Source organism: Pinus tabuliformis, chromosome 1_1 (genome assembly GCF_031772625.1).
Source record: "Pinus tabuliformis cultivar Carrire ecotype Pingquan chromosome 1_1, CPIR1, whole genome shotgun sequence".
Taxonomy (NCBI): Eukaryota; Viridiplantae; Streptophyta; class Pinopsida; order Pinales; family Pinaceae; genus Pinus; species Pinus tabuliformis.
Window position 1 is genome coordinate 888,027,722 of NC_142297.1, and position 16,377 is coordinate 888,044,098.

Genomic DNA, 16,377 nt, shown 5'->3' on the forward strand with positions numbered 1-16,377 from the left:
GGGAAATACCTTCCTTGGATTGCAAGACTTGAAGACCGAGAAAATAATGTAAGTGTCCTAAGTCTGTCATTTCAAACTTCCTTTTAAGGCTAGACTTCACATGGTTTATAAGGTTGGGATCACTACCGGTAAGGATAAGATCATCAACATAAAGAACAAGAATGATAAGAGACTTGCCCACTTGCTTGGTGTAGATAGTATTGTCAGAATGACACCTAGAAAAGCCAGATTCTAAAATAAAGCTATCCATTTTGGCATACCAAGCTCGAGGAGCTTGCTTGAGACCATAAAGGGATTTCTTAAGCCGACATACAAGGCTGGAGTCTGTTTTTATGAAGCCAATGGGTTGTTCCTTGTAGATTTCTTCATGCAAGTCCCCATGCAAGAAGGCAGATTTAACATCCATCTCATGGACTTCCCATTTGAACGAGGCAGCAAGGGAAAGAACAAGACGGATAGAGTTCATTTTGGCAACAGGGGAGAAGGTTTCAGTGTAGTCAATGCCTTCAACCTATGAAAAACCTTTAGCAACAAGACGAGCTTTATGTTTATCAACTTTCCCATCTGGTCCATACTTGGTTCTGTAAACCCATTTGCATCTAACAAGTTTTCGTCCCTTTGGTAGAGGAACAAGATCCCATGTATCATTTGCCAATAATGAATGATATTCTTCATTCATAGCTGCTTCCCAATCTGGATGGCCTGAAGCTTCTGCAAAGGTGTCAGGATCATAATTTACTGGAGCTTGAGCCAGTAAAGAAGAGGTTCTGTCAAACTGAGAACGTGTGCGTCACTGATCTGTAGGATCACCGGCAAGATCACCTGCTGCATCTCGAGTAGCACGAACCCATTTTGGAAGCTGAGGAGCTGAAGGAGGATCCTGAGATGGTGGGGGAGGATTGTCATCCTCACTTTCATCATCTGAAGAAGAAATGTTTTCAAAAGTAGAAGAGATAGGAAGAGGTGGCACATCCGCCGGACTAGGCTCGCAGGCCGATATATTTTCATCAAATTTTACATCTCTTCTAATGATAACATTTTTGGACTTAAATGGAATAAGTCTATAGCCTTTAACATCTTCAGAATATCCAACAAAAGTACATTTTTCACTCTTAGGTTCTAAAGCTTTATGCTTTTCATCTAGAATATGGGCCCACGCTTCACTTCCAAAAACACGAAAGTGATTTACATCTGGTTTGATTGAGCTCCATGCTTCTTCTTGGGTGATATTCTTTAAAGCCTTAGTAGGAGTGCGATTTATTATGTAATTTGCACAGTTAATTGCTTCTGCCCAAAAACTAAGACCAAGTCCTTTAGATTGTAGCATACAATTAGCCATTTCCTTTAAGGTGCGATTCTTCCTTTCAGCTACACCATTTTGTTGTGGAGTATATGGAACAGTATGTTGCATTTGAATTCCATTCTCAGTGCAATAGTTGATGAACGTGTTTTTAACATATTCTCCGCCATTATCAGATCTTAGCTTAAGAATTTGATGTCCAGGTTGTTTTTCAACAAAGGCCTTGAAGGCCAACAATGTGTTAAATACTTCACTCTTGAGTTTTAAGAAGTATACCCAAGTGCGTCTGGAGAAATCATCAATGAAAGTTAAGAAATACTTGCAGCCAGAGAATGACACAATTGGAAGTGGACCACATAAATCACTATGCACAAGCTGTAAAGGGGTTGAGGCGTGCCAAGAGGCATGTTTTTCAAAACTGTCTCGATGATGTTTTCCAAGTACACATCTGGAACAAACACCATCTCTGCAAGATACCATAGGAAGACCTGTCACCATATTTTCTTTACATAGATGTTGAAGGGAGCGATAGTTTAAGTGACCAAATCGCTCATGCCAAAGTTTGCTCACTTCATCGTTATGAGCAACAAATACTGAGGGAAGATTTGATGACCCAAAGTTGTGAAACTTATACAACCTTGTAGAATCATCAGTAATGCCAGTAGCTAAAATCTTTTTAGGATCTCTTAGGTCCTTGATTACAACATCATGAGGTGAAAATTCAACGATTTTACCTTCACCTGAATGAGTTATTTGATATACAGATAGAAGGTTGCAGGATAAGGTTGGAACACATAATACATCATTAAACTGACCATTGTCTAGATGAACAGTTCCAGTCCCTACAACACTAAGAGATCTATCATCACCAACATATATATTTTTGGTGTTACAATCATTTAAAGAAGAAAACATGGCTTTGTTTTTGGCCATGTGATAAGAAGCTCCAGAATCAATGAGCCACTCATGAGAATGAGAAGAAGAAGATACATTTAATGCATAACCAGACCGAGATGATTGACAACCACATGCAGAAAATGCCATTCCTGAAGATGAAGTTGAAGTTGAAGAATGCTCCACATGGATGTTATGTTTCTTCATCGCTGCTTCCAAGGCTTCCATCTTCTTAAAGCATTTGGATTCTAAGTGGCCATCTGGATTACAAAAGTTGCAATGTCTATCAGTCTTCTTCCATTTGTTTTTATTTGTCTTATCATTTTGTTGAAATGATTTTTCATTTTGAGGCTGAGATTGCTTAGGACCCTTGTTTGGTTTAGGACCATTCTTTTTAGTATATGACTTCTTAGGATTATTTGAATTTGGTTGCTGTTGGGCGGCTAACGCTTTCTTGGAAGAGTTTCCAAGATTAAGAAGACCAAGGTGTAAGAGTTTTTCTTGATCTCTTATTAAAGAATCACAGAAAGAGTCAAAGGAAGGGGACTTGTAGTCTGTTCCTTGAGAAATGAAGGCTTCTCTTGTAGAATGGAAGGTGGAAACAAACACAGAGTAGGCTGGTCCCAACTTTGTAAGAATGGAATAGATAAGGTTACTATCTTCTTTCTTAACTTTAACACCTTCCAAGAGATATCTAAGGGTCTTGAACTTGGACAAGAAATCTTCAATGCAAGAAAAATTATTAGGGTCCAATGTAAGCAACTCATTTTCAAGTTGATGGGCTCTAAGTTCATTTTTAATCCCAAAAACTTTATTGATTTGTTTCATTGCTTCATCAAGAGTATCAAGTTCTGCAATATGGAATCTAAGATATGGAGAAATAGACATTCCTATCAATCCACGTGCTTGATCTTGCCTATTTTCCCATTTAACAACTTTATCTTCATCCTTCAGTTTTTTTTCTTGGCCTGAGGCTATTCTATAGAGACCTTTACTTCTAAGTAAATCCTCAATGTAGGACAACCATTGGAAGTAGTTGGTGTTGTCAAGGGTAACTTGGTATTGACTTTCCATTTAAATGGAAACTGAAGCTAAAGATATTGAAAATAAGTGTTCCAATGATAGATCTCGAAAAATTAGGCTGGTTTAAAAAAAAACGGCTCTGAAAACAGCTTCCGGATGAAGAAGTTATGGCTTTTTGAAAACAAGTTGATGAAGTTGCCGACGAAGTGCGGGAATGTGCGGAAATGAAAAAGTCCGCCCCCACAAAATGGAGACTTGAACCCAAGACCTCTACTCTCTTAAAATAGCTTTGAACCAATTGAGCTATACAAAAAATTTGAGAGAGAGAGAGAGAGAGAGTGGTGGGGGGGTGCTTGGGGTTGCGTGCTTGCTTTGAGAAAGCTCTTTTTCCCTACAAAACAAAAAACACAAAACCCAACATGGACATGCAAAGAAAACGAACCTTACGGCTCGAAGTTAGCATTAGCCGAAAAATTAAATATTTTCAAAAATGAACCTTACGGCTCAAAGTTAGCTTTAGCCGGAAACTAAATATTTTTCTCAATGTTTCTGATTTTCCGAGATCACACTAAGGCGCAGGGAAAAGAGCATATGCATGAGAAAAATCCTTCCTTTCTGTTTCTGATTTGCCCAGATCGCACAGAGTCGCAGGACAAAGAGCATACGCAGAAATGAAAGGTATAGATCCGGTAATAAAAAAGGCTAAATAAACCGAAACCAAAATAAATAGAGAGAAAATAACTGTAAACTGCAAATAAACATTGTATACCTCCAGATCTTAAAAATGACGCAGCTAGGGCTACCAGAAACCTTTTCGCGTGAAACGAAAGGGGTTCCTCACTGGAACAGATGCTCCCAACACAACAGAGCAGTCCTCTCGGCCCGAAAGCAGTCAAAAATAGTAGATCTAGAAAATGGCAATCGGATGCAGTTCTACCGGCTTCAGATTTGGATCACCAACGGATGCGGCCCTCAAATAGCTCTGATACCATGTAGGAATTTACAGGGTAAGTTCCTCAGACAGAACACCAAAGGACACCGCTCACAACCAAATCACAGATCAATACACCAGTATTTTTGACGTGGTTAAAACCCTCAAAGAGGGAAACAGTCCACGGCCTGAGCCAATGCGACCACTTCAGGCAATTTATTAATAAAAGAATGAAAATTTACATATGCTTCTTTCATGCACGGATTACCCTACAAATGACCCTCCATGCGCTTTAAATAGAAATCATGGACCAATCGGGTGTCAAGCCACTGATCAAGTGTCGGTAATACCGAGGAGAGAATGAACCGTCAGATCACTACATATCGTGACTGTCGGATTGTAAGTTACAAAATGTACAACGGTAAAGAAACACACTTTACCTAACTCTATACCTAACTCTATACTAGAACAAGTTGTACTTAACTATTTCCTATGTGTTGGAATATCCTAACAGGAACAATCGATCTGGGGATTGAAGATGTGATGTTCATTATGCGGTGCAACAAGAGTGGTTCAAAAAGGCCACACAATGGATTTTGGTTGTGCAATAAAACATTATACTAATATCCATCAATGTTTTGATTGAACCAAAGATAAGGTTGTCCATTTGTAAATAGCCAAACATTGACTGGTACAAAAGAACAATTAGAGAACCATTTGATGCAAAAAACATCTTCCCACAAGCTAATTGTAGAAGAAATAGAAAGAGAAGAGGGTGTAGACAATCCTTGCAAATATATATGAACATCACTAACATGGTGTAGGTCTTCCAAATACTTAGGATTCAATTCAGTGTGTAATGATTGCAAAGAAACATCATGTCAACAACTCAAGCAATAGTGGAAGTGATTAACAGTTCCTTCTCAGATTTCAATCAAGGTATAGTGAAAGTGAAGAAGAACAACAAAATAATAATCCCCTAGATAATAGTGGAAATGTTGTAGCCTATATAAGTTGAATATAGATAAATTTTGATTGCTTTCTTTGAAATTTGACCCATTCAGTGCAAAAGCATTTTTCATTGTCATGTTGTCCAATGGGAAAATATGGTAGAGTGTCAAATGAAAGGTTGCTTTAGAATTGAAAAAGAATGAAATGTGTCAAATAGTACATTACTTAATACCATTGAACAACAATGTCGAATTTGTTCTGCAATTATATGTCTCCTCTCTTTTTTTCTATTTTTATCACCTTGTAGTCGAACACAAGCAACTAGTTCTAGGGCAAAGAAGATGAAGAACAAGATATAAGGAAATTTAAATATAACATTGTCTAAATTCTATCAAATTGATACAGAGTACAATAATCCAATTAAACAGTAAAAACTAATAAAACGAAAGTATTTTATATTAAGAACATAGAACGTAAACCTCGATGTACAAGTAGACATAGACCAAAGACAAATAAAGCACTTAACGAGTTTGCACGAGTGTCTAATTTGAATTCAAAAGGGAATCCAGCACTACCAAAGTTTGTACACGTTTTTAACACACTTTGAATAATAAGATAATGTGTCAAAAATAAATAACACAACAATTTTCTAATATAAAAATATGTAAAGAATATATAAATGCAATATGGCTGTAGATTCATTCTAAATGAAATCTGTCACTTTGTCACAATAATTTTCTAATATTAAAATATGTAAAGAATATAGGCTTCAGATTCATTCTTATTGCAATATGTAAAAAAAAGATATTTTAAATTACAAAAAATTATGTTAACTATTAAAATACCTAGAAACATTTCTTTTTTAGTTAATTTACAAATCAAAAAATATAAGTTACGAGGAAAATATCATAATCTAATCAATATTTATATAATATCTATTATAAATTACTATTCACTAGATATATTGGAAAAAAAAAAAACCAACAACAATAGCATAAAAAAATTTCAATGAATGTTTTTGTCTTATTCTTGAGATTTCAATACATGATAAACATGTTCCACAAACAAACACTATATGCAAAGGAAGCACATATTCTGTTTTATAACTATTGTATTTTGTAATGTTTAAAAAAGTTTCAAATTGAGAATGTCCTAGTAAAATCCTAAGAATGAACTTTCGAAGATTTTTTCATCTATATAAATAATAGATTTATAGATTAATGGAGATAAAAATAAGTGATGTATATTCAATAAAAAAAATTTATAAAAAGTGGAAAAAATTGGGACAAACATCACTATAAAATTGAAAGGAAGTTACAAATCTAGTACATTAACAAAGTTCATATGATATTGTACTTGTTGTAGTTGGGAATTCCAAAATTATTTTAACTCTAAAACTACTCTATAAAGCTTTAAAAAATTCAATTCGAGAAGCATCATATATATGGGTTATTTGGTCTACCTATATTTTATATTTTAAATTTGTGAATCAATAAACACAAACCAAATGACGTATATCAACCATTAAAAGAAATGTAATTGTTACAAAGCTATTTTTGATATTTGTGTATGTGAGAAAGAAACCAAAATTAAAAAAATGATAAAATAATTATATATATATATATATATATATATATATATTTTCTGATATATTTAATTAAAATTAAGAATAAAATATTTTATTTATATAAAATATAGATATTATCACTTTGTTAGCTATAATGTAATAACTATAATGTAATTAAATAATATCTGTGTGTTATTTTAGCAAACATTACTTTTAATTTTAATAAAAATTTCATTCATATATATAAATATATCATAATTTTGAAAATCTACATATAAAAAGAATGTATATATATATATATATATATATATATATATATATATATATATATAATAATTTTGAAAATCTATAAAAAAAAAAAAAACAACAACAAATATCATTAACAAAGTGCATATTTCATTTTATAATTACTAAATTATTATTGTTTTTAATAATTATATAATATTTTAAATCTAAGGCTATTATAAAGCCTTAAAAAATCAATTCCAAATTTTTTTTCCCTCATATATATGGTCTATTTTGTCTATCTATATTTTAAATTTGTGAATGGATAAAGACAAACGAAATGATGTCTATCAAATATCAAAAACAGGTAATTGTTACAAAGCTACTCTTAATATTATTGAATCTTGTAGCATGTATTTGTGTATGTGAGGAAGAGACCAAAGCTCTCCAGGATAGATCCATCTTAAATATAGATCTATCTTTAATTTTGACCACTGAAAGGGATTCAATTTTTTAGCGTATAATTTTTTTTTTATGAGCCCGCATTATTTAAATGTTTTGTATAGTTATTTATTTATTTTTTTAAAATTTTTGGATTTTAAAAAAAAATATTTTGGCCGACATGAGAAAAAAAATAATTTTGATGACAGAGAGAGATCCAATTTATTCACGTGTAAATTTCTTTTATGAACCAACATTATTTAAATGTTTTATATAGTTACTTTTTTTTTACATTTTTAAAATTTTATTTTATTTTGGCTCAAATAAGTAAAATTTTACAAATACATTTAATTAAAATTGAAAAGAAAATATTGTATTTATATAAAATATAGATTTTATTACTTTGCTAGTTTATATGTAATGACTATAATGTAATTAAATATAATTATCTTATTCTAGAAACCATTGTTTTTAATTTATATATATATATATATAGTATTGGAGAAAATTATCATTCGCTAGTTGGAAAAAAGGTTTCTGAGTGTATCAATTGAATATATTAATTTAAGATTTTTTTGGAAAAATAAATTAATTAGAAAAATTCATTTTTTTAAGATATGAGAAAAAATTCAAAATATTTCAAAATATAGAATTAAATTAAAAAAAATCAAAATTCCCTGATCATATATACTATAATAAAATAAAACAAATATTAATTAATCTCCACATCCAAAAGCAAACTAAACAAATATAAATGACATCCCAACAGCCAAAAGGATTTTGAAAAAACGTGGCAATTTTTATGAAAACATATTTTTTAACTCGAGTGTTTCCGCCACTTACGTACGAACATTTTAATAGCATGAACATCCCAGTGGACAAAATCATTCAGCTTCTTTAAAGCGAGACGTCCTTCCGACAGTTTCAGCCAACCATCCATCAACATTTCATGTTTGAGGAAAAATATTTTGCGTTAAAACTCAATGAAAAGTGAAACCACACTTCCGAATAATCATAGAAGAGAACGAAACCAAACCAAAGTGCCTCTTCCACATTTGTACTTTGAACAGACAATGAAATCAAATCGGGGATAGTTATTTGTCAGGCACTTTTTTCGTGGAGCCCGGTGCGCTTGAGAGTGCGCCTTTGCATAGAACTCTCCCGGGCGTCGGGCCGTACGCTTCGCCAACCAAAGAGTTTCCTCCTGCAATTATGGCCCGGTTGTAGCCGTGTGGTGAAACTGATAGAAGAAAACCAAAATAAAAAACAAATCTTCAAGGTGTCAAAAATGTCAATTTACCAATAAAAAATTACACTCTGTAAAGAATTGGATAACACAATTCCTGTTTAAAAAACCAAAATATAGAATAGTGAAATTGCGCCCTTTCGTGTCATGAATTGCAAATTCCTGTTACATACAGTTATTCAGGATGGCCTTGTGAATAATTGTGATGGAACAGGCTTTGGTTTAAGAAAAGTTCCTTCCATCCATAAATACAGCTTATGGTTTCCTGGTTCTATAAATGTTACTTTATATTTGTCATCGAGTTCCCCTGATTTTTTTTTTTTTAGAACAACGCTTGGAAGAATGGCTTCAATTGATTAGAGTAATAGGAGGAGCGTTCCCAACTGGGGTAAATCTATTCTTATAGTGGAGAGCGTTCAAGAACTCGCAAAAAAGCAACAGGAAACAATACCAGAAATATATATCAGAAGATGCGGAGAAATACCAACAGCAACGGCAGTGTCTGCTCATCAGTTTAACATCCCCATCATTGACATGGCGAAGATTTCAGCGGGAATGTACAAAGAACAAGAGATTAAGAAACTTTCCCGGGCTTGTGAGCAATAGGGTTTCTTCCAGGTATAATTTGATTAGTTTCTGCTCTATAGTCATCGTCGACAGTTTTGGAAAATATATATTTTCCCGTGATCAACATGGATTTTATACAATAGTCATCTTCTCATCTGTCCTAGAACGGTTTGATATGTCCATTTCATGGTCAAGAAATTTAAAACTGTCTGGTTTGTTTTGGATATAAATTTTCATTTGTGTCCAGTTCTATATATGAACAGTTACAATCTTGATATTCCTGCTGCTAACTCAGACAGTGAAACCATATTACCTAAGTTATGCGCATAAGTGAAACCATTTGTACATGGCCTTATGTTTTTGACATAGATACTGCAATCAGAGCTTGTTACGGTTCTACTCAATGGATTATGGGTTTTTGCAGGGAAATCGTGGATACATATAATACTGACTTTAGATGAGTTACGTTAGAGTTGGATCTGACTTCTTTGATAATAAGTTTGAAAATACCTACCAAAAATTGAGAATAAGCTACTATCTCGTGTGCCTTTGCCTAGATTATTGTTTTTTACTTGGGGTTACATTAGATATTAATGGCTTTCTTACTTTATTAGTATAGATGTATCTTAATCAAGTATATAACATACATAAGTCTAGATGGACCAAATTTCTTCACATGCAAACTTATTTAGGGTGCAAAATACAATGTCTAATTTTCATAGCTTAAATTATATTTTTGAATGCTATATATAAGAGTCTTTTACTTGCAAATGGATTCCAAACACTTGCTTTCATTGCTTGTATATCCCATGTACGGACTTCTGGGTGAAGCTTCCAAAAGTTGAACATACTTATTTTACTTGCAAATCAATTCCAAACATCAAAACTCCAAAATATATAAAAGACCAAAGTACAAAATATTGATACCACTTATATTTTAACCATAAAAACTTATTTCTTTCATCATATATACATATTTTTTTAAACAATATATAATATATACATATTCGACATTAAAATATTTTACAAATTAAAATAATTTTTTTATTATTAATATAATTTTAAATATACTTTATATTAAAATAAGAGAACCCAAAATAAATAATTATTCTATTTTTTTTAATATGGTTTTTTTAAATGAAGTTCATATCACATAAATTAATTATGTATCATATTAATTTCTATATGAAGTTCGTATCATGAATTGCAATTTCCTGTTGCATATAGTTATTCAGGATGGCCTTGCGAATAATTGTGATGGAACAGGCTTTGGTTTAACAAAACTTCCTTTCATCTATAATTACAGATAATGGTTTCCTGGTTCTGTCAGTGTTACTTGCAGCCGGTACGCATGATATTTGTCATCGAGTTCGCCTGAATTTTCTTTTAGAGCAACGCTTGGAAGAGTTGTTTCAATTGATGAAAGTAATAGAAACAGCGTTCCCAACTGTGGTAAATCCCCATATATTCTTATAATCGAGAGCATTCAATAATTCGCAAAAAAAACATCACGAAACAGTACCGGAAAGATACATCAGAGGAGGCGAAGAAATACCCACACCAACTGTAATGAAAGATCATCAGTTCAAAGTCCCCATCATTGACATGGCCAAGGTTTCAACACGAACGTATAGAGTACAACATATTTAAAAACTTGCCCGGGCTTCTGAAGAATGAGGTTTCTTTCAGGGATGATTTGATCAGTTTCTGCTATATAGTCATCGTCGACAGTTTTGGGAAAAGAAAAAAGTTACATATTTTCATGGTTATTCTGTAGGTTGTGAATCACTGTATCCTAAACTTATTACTTGATGTTGTTAGGAGAGTTGGAAGGGAGTTTTTCCAGCATGCTTTGGCGGAAAAACAAAAGTATGATGTTAATCCATGAGAGTTTGAGGGCTACGGCAAGACATTTGTGGTGTTTAAATGACAAAAGTTGGATTGGGGTGATTTTTCGGGTTTGATAATGTCGAACCTGTTGATTTTAAGTACTTGAAGTGCAATACTTAAATTTTGAGTATGCATTACTTAAATTTTGAGTAAATTAATTTGGACACATAATCATTTGATTGGGTGAATATTTCAACCACACACCAATCTACAAAGCATCTAGATATAACAACTCTAAGGAATAGGACCAGACTCATGTAGATAAAATGAATCACAACTCACAAGTAAGAATTACAATTTCCAAGTCAGCCCCTTAATGACTACTTGTTTTGATCCCAATATGCAAAGTCTAGTTGTGGTCAAACATAATAAAAGAATATGTCGATGCCCATATAAAGGAGAAACCATCTATTGGAATGAATGGGTGTCAACCGCTGCAACCACCAATATACTAGGATGCCCTTTCATATAAATTGTTTTATCAACCATTATAACTGCATAAATGTACCTCTACTTGCAAATCCCCCTCCATCATCATCATGGGTTTATTGGATTACCCATAACCATGCTCTCGGTTTTATCAGATTACCCTCAACCATGCCAACAAGGGCTCTCTCTGACCAAGGCTCAACTTAACCATCAAAGCTCAACACATCCACTAAGGCTCAACTTTGCCACCAAGGCACTTAATTTAGCCACGAAGGCTCAACACAACCACAAAGGCTCGACTCTACCACCAAGGCACTCAATTCAACCATGAAAGCTCGACACAGCCACGAAGGCTCAACTCTGCCACCAAGGAACTCAATTCAGCCACCAAGGCTCACCATAGATTCAACTTAACTAGGTTCATGGTTTTCTCGGCTCACCCTCAACCATGCCAAGGGTTTTTCTGGCTAACCCTGGACCATGCCTACATGAATCCCTGTGCACTTCACTCTCACACGTGGTTTTTGGCTTACCATAAACCAACACTGCAAATACAAAGTGGTTTTAAGATTACCACGAACTTTATGGGGGTACACATGCCTCATCAGGTTTACATTGCACACTCCAATTCTTGGAGTTACCAGGTACATATTTTACATACACCACTACAAAACATCCTAGACTTGCTAACTAATAAATGTATGTGACACATAATACACCATCATCATGAGTCTATTCCACAAACTCACACAAACTTTAAATTTGTTGTCCATCATCATTTAATCGCTAAGCTGCTCCTTTTCTTCATCTTTTGAAACTGTTTACATCTTGGGCATCTTTGTCAATAAATCTTGGAACTCCATGCTTAAACTGTCATTTGTTAGAGTCATGAATTCTAACAAAATAACTTTACCTACATTGAGTTGGCTAGGCTCAATAAGGCCTAAAAATTTTATCCATGTTTTCAAGACATAAAAAAATAAACTTTCAGATTAAGAACACATCAAATTTCTCTATCTTTGCCCAGAGATGATTTTAGACCACTATTTGAAAAACAATAACACCATAGTCATCTCTCCACTTAGGTGAAACTTCATGGTCATTGTACCACAATTAGTGCTCCACCGTCAGTCGATCCAAGTCGCACAGATCCAATGTTAGGAAAAAAATGCCTGGTTCAAATGTGCAGAAAATTACATGGTTCAAACATGCTGCTTGGCACATCATCTTGCTAATTCTTTGATTATCAGCAAAAAATTGGAAGTGAAGGCATTGGCTTTGACCATGATTCTTATTCTTCTCGTTGCACCATCTCCGACCATGATCTGAATGTGGAATATTAGATTTCTATGCTAATATCCTCATCAAAATACAAAAATGTGCTTGAGGTTTGTACTCCAAAGTAGCAGGTAAAAGCATGAGCTTTTATGTGTATTTTCTTATTTTAATTTCATGAAAAACTTTGAACATGAAATCAAAACACTGAATGGAAGCATGCATCAATTAGTAATACATTAGCCATTGTTAAAGGAGTTCACCCCTCCTCGGCTACATCTCCTTGGATCAGCTCTAATGGCATGATCCCTTCTCATTATGCTCAATGTTTAGCAAAGAAGAGTACATAAAGTATTGAAATGGAATGGTTAGTTTCTCCTTCAAATAAATAACTTCTGCAATTGTTATCACTCCATATACATGTAAACATACAGTCAAACATACAAACCTTCAACAAACAAAGACATCTTACACCAAGGATACATACTGCAACTTCATAGAGCATCAATAGTACCACAATCCACTTGAAGTACATAACCACATCTCTTCTCCAAAAAACATAGAAAAAAGAGGAATAAAAGTTATAGCGCTAATGTAATAGTTGTTGCAAAAAGCACATGGAGGCTGGAAAACCCCTGCAAGGTCATCTCCATCTTCAAAATCCTCCGTGAACTGATTCAACACTCTAGTTGACCATGGCACCCATAGACTTCAACCTACAAAAAGGCTCTCTAGAAGTGCTCCTTTGATTCCGAGACATGCTCCAATGAGTCTAGAATGTGAAAAATGGCTACCTAACCTCTTTTTGCACCCAATTTGGTTGAAAACTAGACAAGTTATGATCTCTCCTAGTTTTTCCATTATTCGCTTTACAAATTGCACAAAATTCGGCATCATCCTACAATTTCACCCATCAAGCACTCTAACAGAGTGACATTTTCGCCAATTTTCGGGCGGATTTGTAGGACCGTTAATTTTTCCGCCGAGGCCTACAAACCAAAAGATTGGTCATATGGAGGGCCATGTGCCCTGGGGCCCCCTCCCTCTAGCAGTCACATTAAATGTTTATGGTTTAACGAAGGTGTGTTCACATGATGGTGGTTTAGTCCAGCGGTCAGGCGGTGGTGGTGACCATTAGCGGTCACATTCAACGGTTGTCACCATTCACATGGCCGACATTGTTAACAGTTACGACAGTGGTTAAGGTTTGGGGTTGTGGTTATCCCCTAACCCTGGTCCATGGACTTGGGTTAGGGGTTAATCATGGTCCCATCCCCCAAATCAAAAACCATTCAACTTTAAGTTTAAACACCTTCCCATTATAGTTATGAAAAAACATGTAGGTGCATTGGATAGTGCTTTGTCTGTGCTGTGGGATGTCAGGGGGTTGAGCCCAGCCTCCACCCTGTCTACCATACAAATTTTAATATGCCATTAGGAGGAAAAGTGGTAGCCGCAGGCTTAGTCACGTGTCACCTCCTCATTGGCCCAAACAAAAGCACGTGGACCAATAAAATAAAGCCAACGAAACATAATGTTCTAAGAATATTATGAGAATATTCCAATAATATTCCCATTTCCACCTAGGCGGTATGGATGCCTAGTCAGCATTTGTGTCAGCCACCTGCAAATTTTTTACTTGTTTGACAAAGTGCATAGATCACGTTTCTGGGAGCATATGGTGTCTGTTTCATGCGAAATGAGTTGCACCGAATTCAAGATGACGAGATCTAAACTGTCATTCAGGTTCCAGACCATTATGATAACTTTTAATTTCTGGCAAATTTTGAGCTCCTGATCAAACCAAGAATGAGGACACCCATGAGCATAGTAGCCATCCCAAGCGAGAAAAGCATGCTCACTTGCCACGAACAATATGCTCTCACTAATCAGAAGTTGTAGTCACAACTCATCCTCCAATGAAGTTGACTAAATTAAATTTGCAGACCACAAAATTCTGAATGCGATCATAATCAAGGCTCTCAACACCGATTTCGCCATCATCGATCTCTTTCTTTTCAAGTTTGGAGTTCAAATCCCTTCTATCACTTCATGAATACTTCGAATTATAGCTTAATCTATTCGTCGCCACCTTTCTCCACCAAAGGCTAGGAGATTTCAAAGTCCTTTGATGCCATCTTTACTATCTTTATACTCCAAGTCGATCCAAATTAAAATTAATACTCACATGACTGCTGAAATGGATTTCGAATCTGCTTGAAAATTCGGAACAAAAGGAATTTATAGGACGCCATCACGAATGATCGATTTGCAACTCTCAAAGCATATATAGATGGACAAACAACATTAAAACAATCATAATATATTCTCTTATTCCCCTCGTCTATGAGAATCACAGAGGAAAAGATGCGTAACTTCCCTATGGAGGATCTGGTCTTGAAGTGAGAATTGTTGATCAACGAACTTTTTGCAAATCACTCACAAAGAAGCATAAACTGAATCTCACCACGCAGGCACAACACCGTTGGGTTGTGAGCTCAATCAAAGCCTTACTGTCGATCTGTGGTGATATGCGTTCTCACAACGATCATGATTTGCATTGTTATGATTAGAGGCCTTCGAGCAAGGTAAATTGTTCTCACGATCTATGCTATCACAACCATCGGGTTCACCAAGAACCAACAATAAATACTACCAACAACAACACTGGTCACACATCATTCTCAAATGCTCCACACAATCAAACTGCAGGATAACTCTTTCCATCTCAGCATACACATAACAAGGCTACTCTGGTGAGAATTTTACTACTAGACAACATCACACTCCCTCCATTCTCACAACCCTACTCGATGGACAAACTAAAAAAATACAAACAATACAAATATATTGTCTTATTTCCCTTGGCCCAGGAGGGGCCAAGCCCTAGGCCCAAACGGGCTCTAATACCAACTTAAGTTTTGAGCATGCACACTATATTATTTCACATCAAATAATATTACATATAAATACATTTAGTGTTGTCTCAACATAGGTAAACTAACTTGGACACACAATCACTTGGTCGAGAGAATATCTCAACCACACACCAATTTAGGAAGCATCTAAATATAACAACCCTAAGGAATAGGAACATATTGCAGTAGATAGAATGAATCACAACTGAGACAAGTAGGAATTACAATTTCCAAGTCCATTTTGGTCCACAGGATAAGCTTTCACACTTCAAATATATATTGTTCTTATGAAACTTATAAACAAAAAATTGCTAGATAACATTTTTTTATAGTATCTTATATATGAACATGAGAATTAAGTTTCTAGTATGATTCTTGGTCCATTTCATCGAAAAAATGTAGAAATGTCTAGTTTGTTTTGGATATAAATTTTCACTTGTGTCCAGTTCTATATATGAACAATTAAAATCTTGATGCTCTTGCTGCTAATTCAGACAGTGAAACCATATTACCTATGTTAAGCCCATAAGTGAAACCATTTATACATGGCCTTATGTTTTTGACATATATAGTGCAAATAGAGCTTCTTACTATTCTACTCAATGGATTATGGGTTTTTGCAGGGAAATCATGGATACATACAATACTAAGTTTAGTTGAGTTACGTTAGAGTTGGATCCTCACTTCTTTGAAAAGAAGCTTGGAAATCCCTACTAAAAA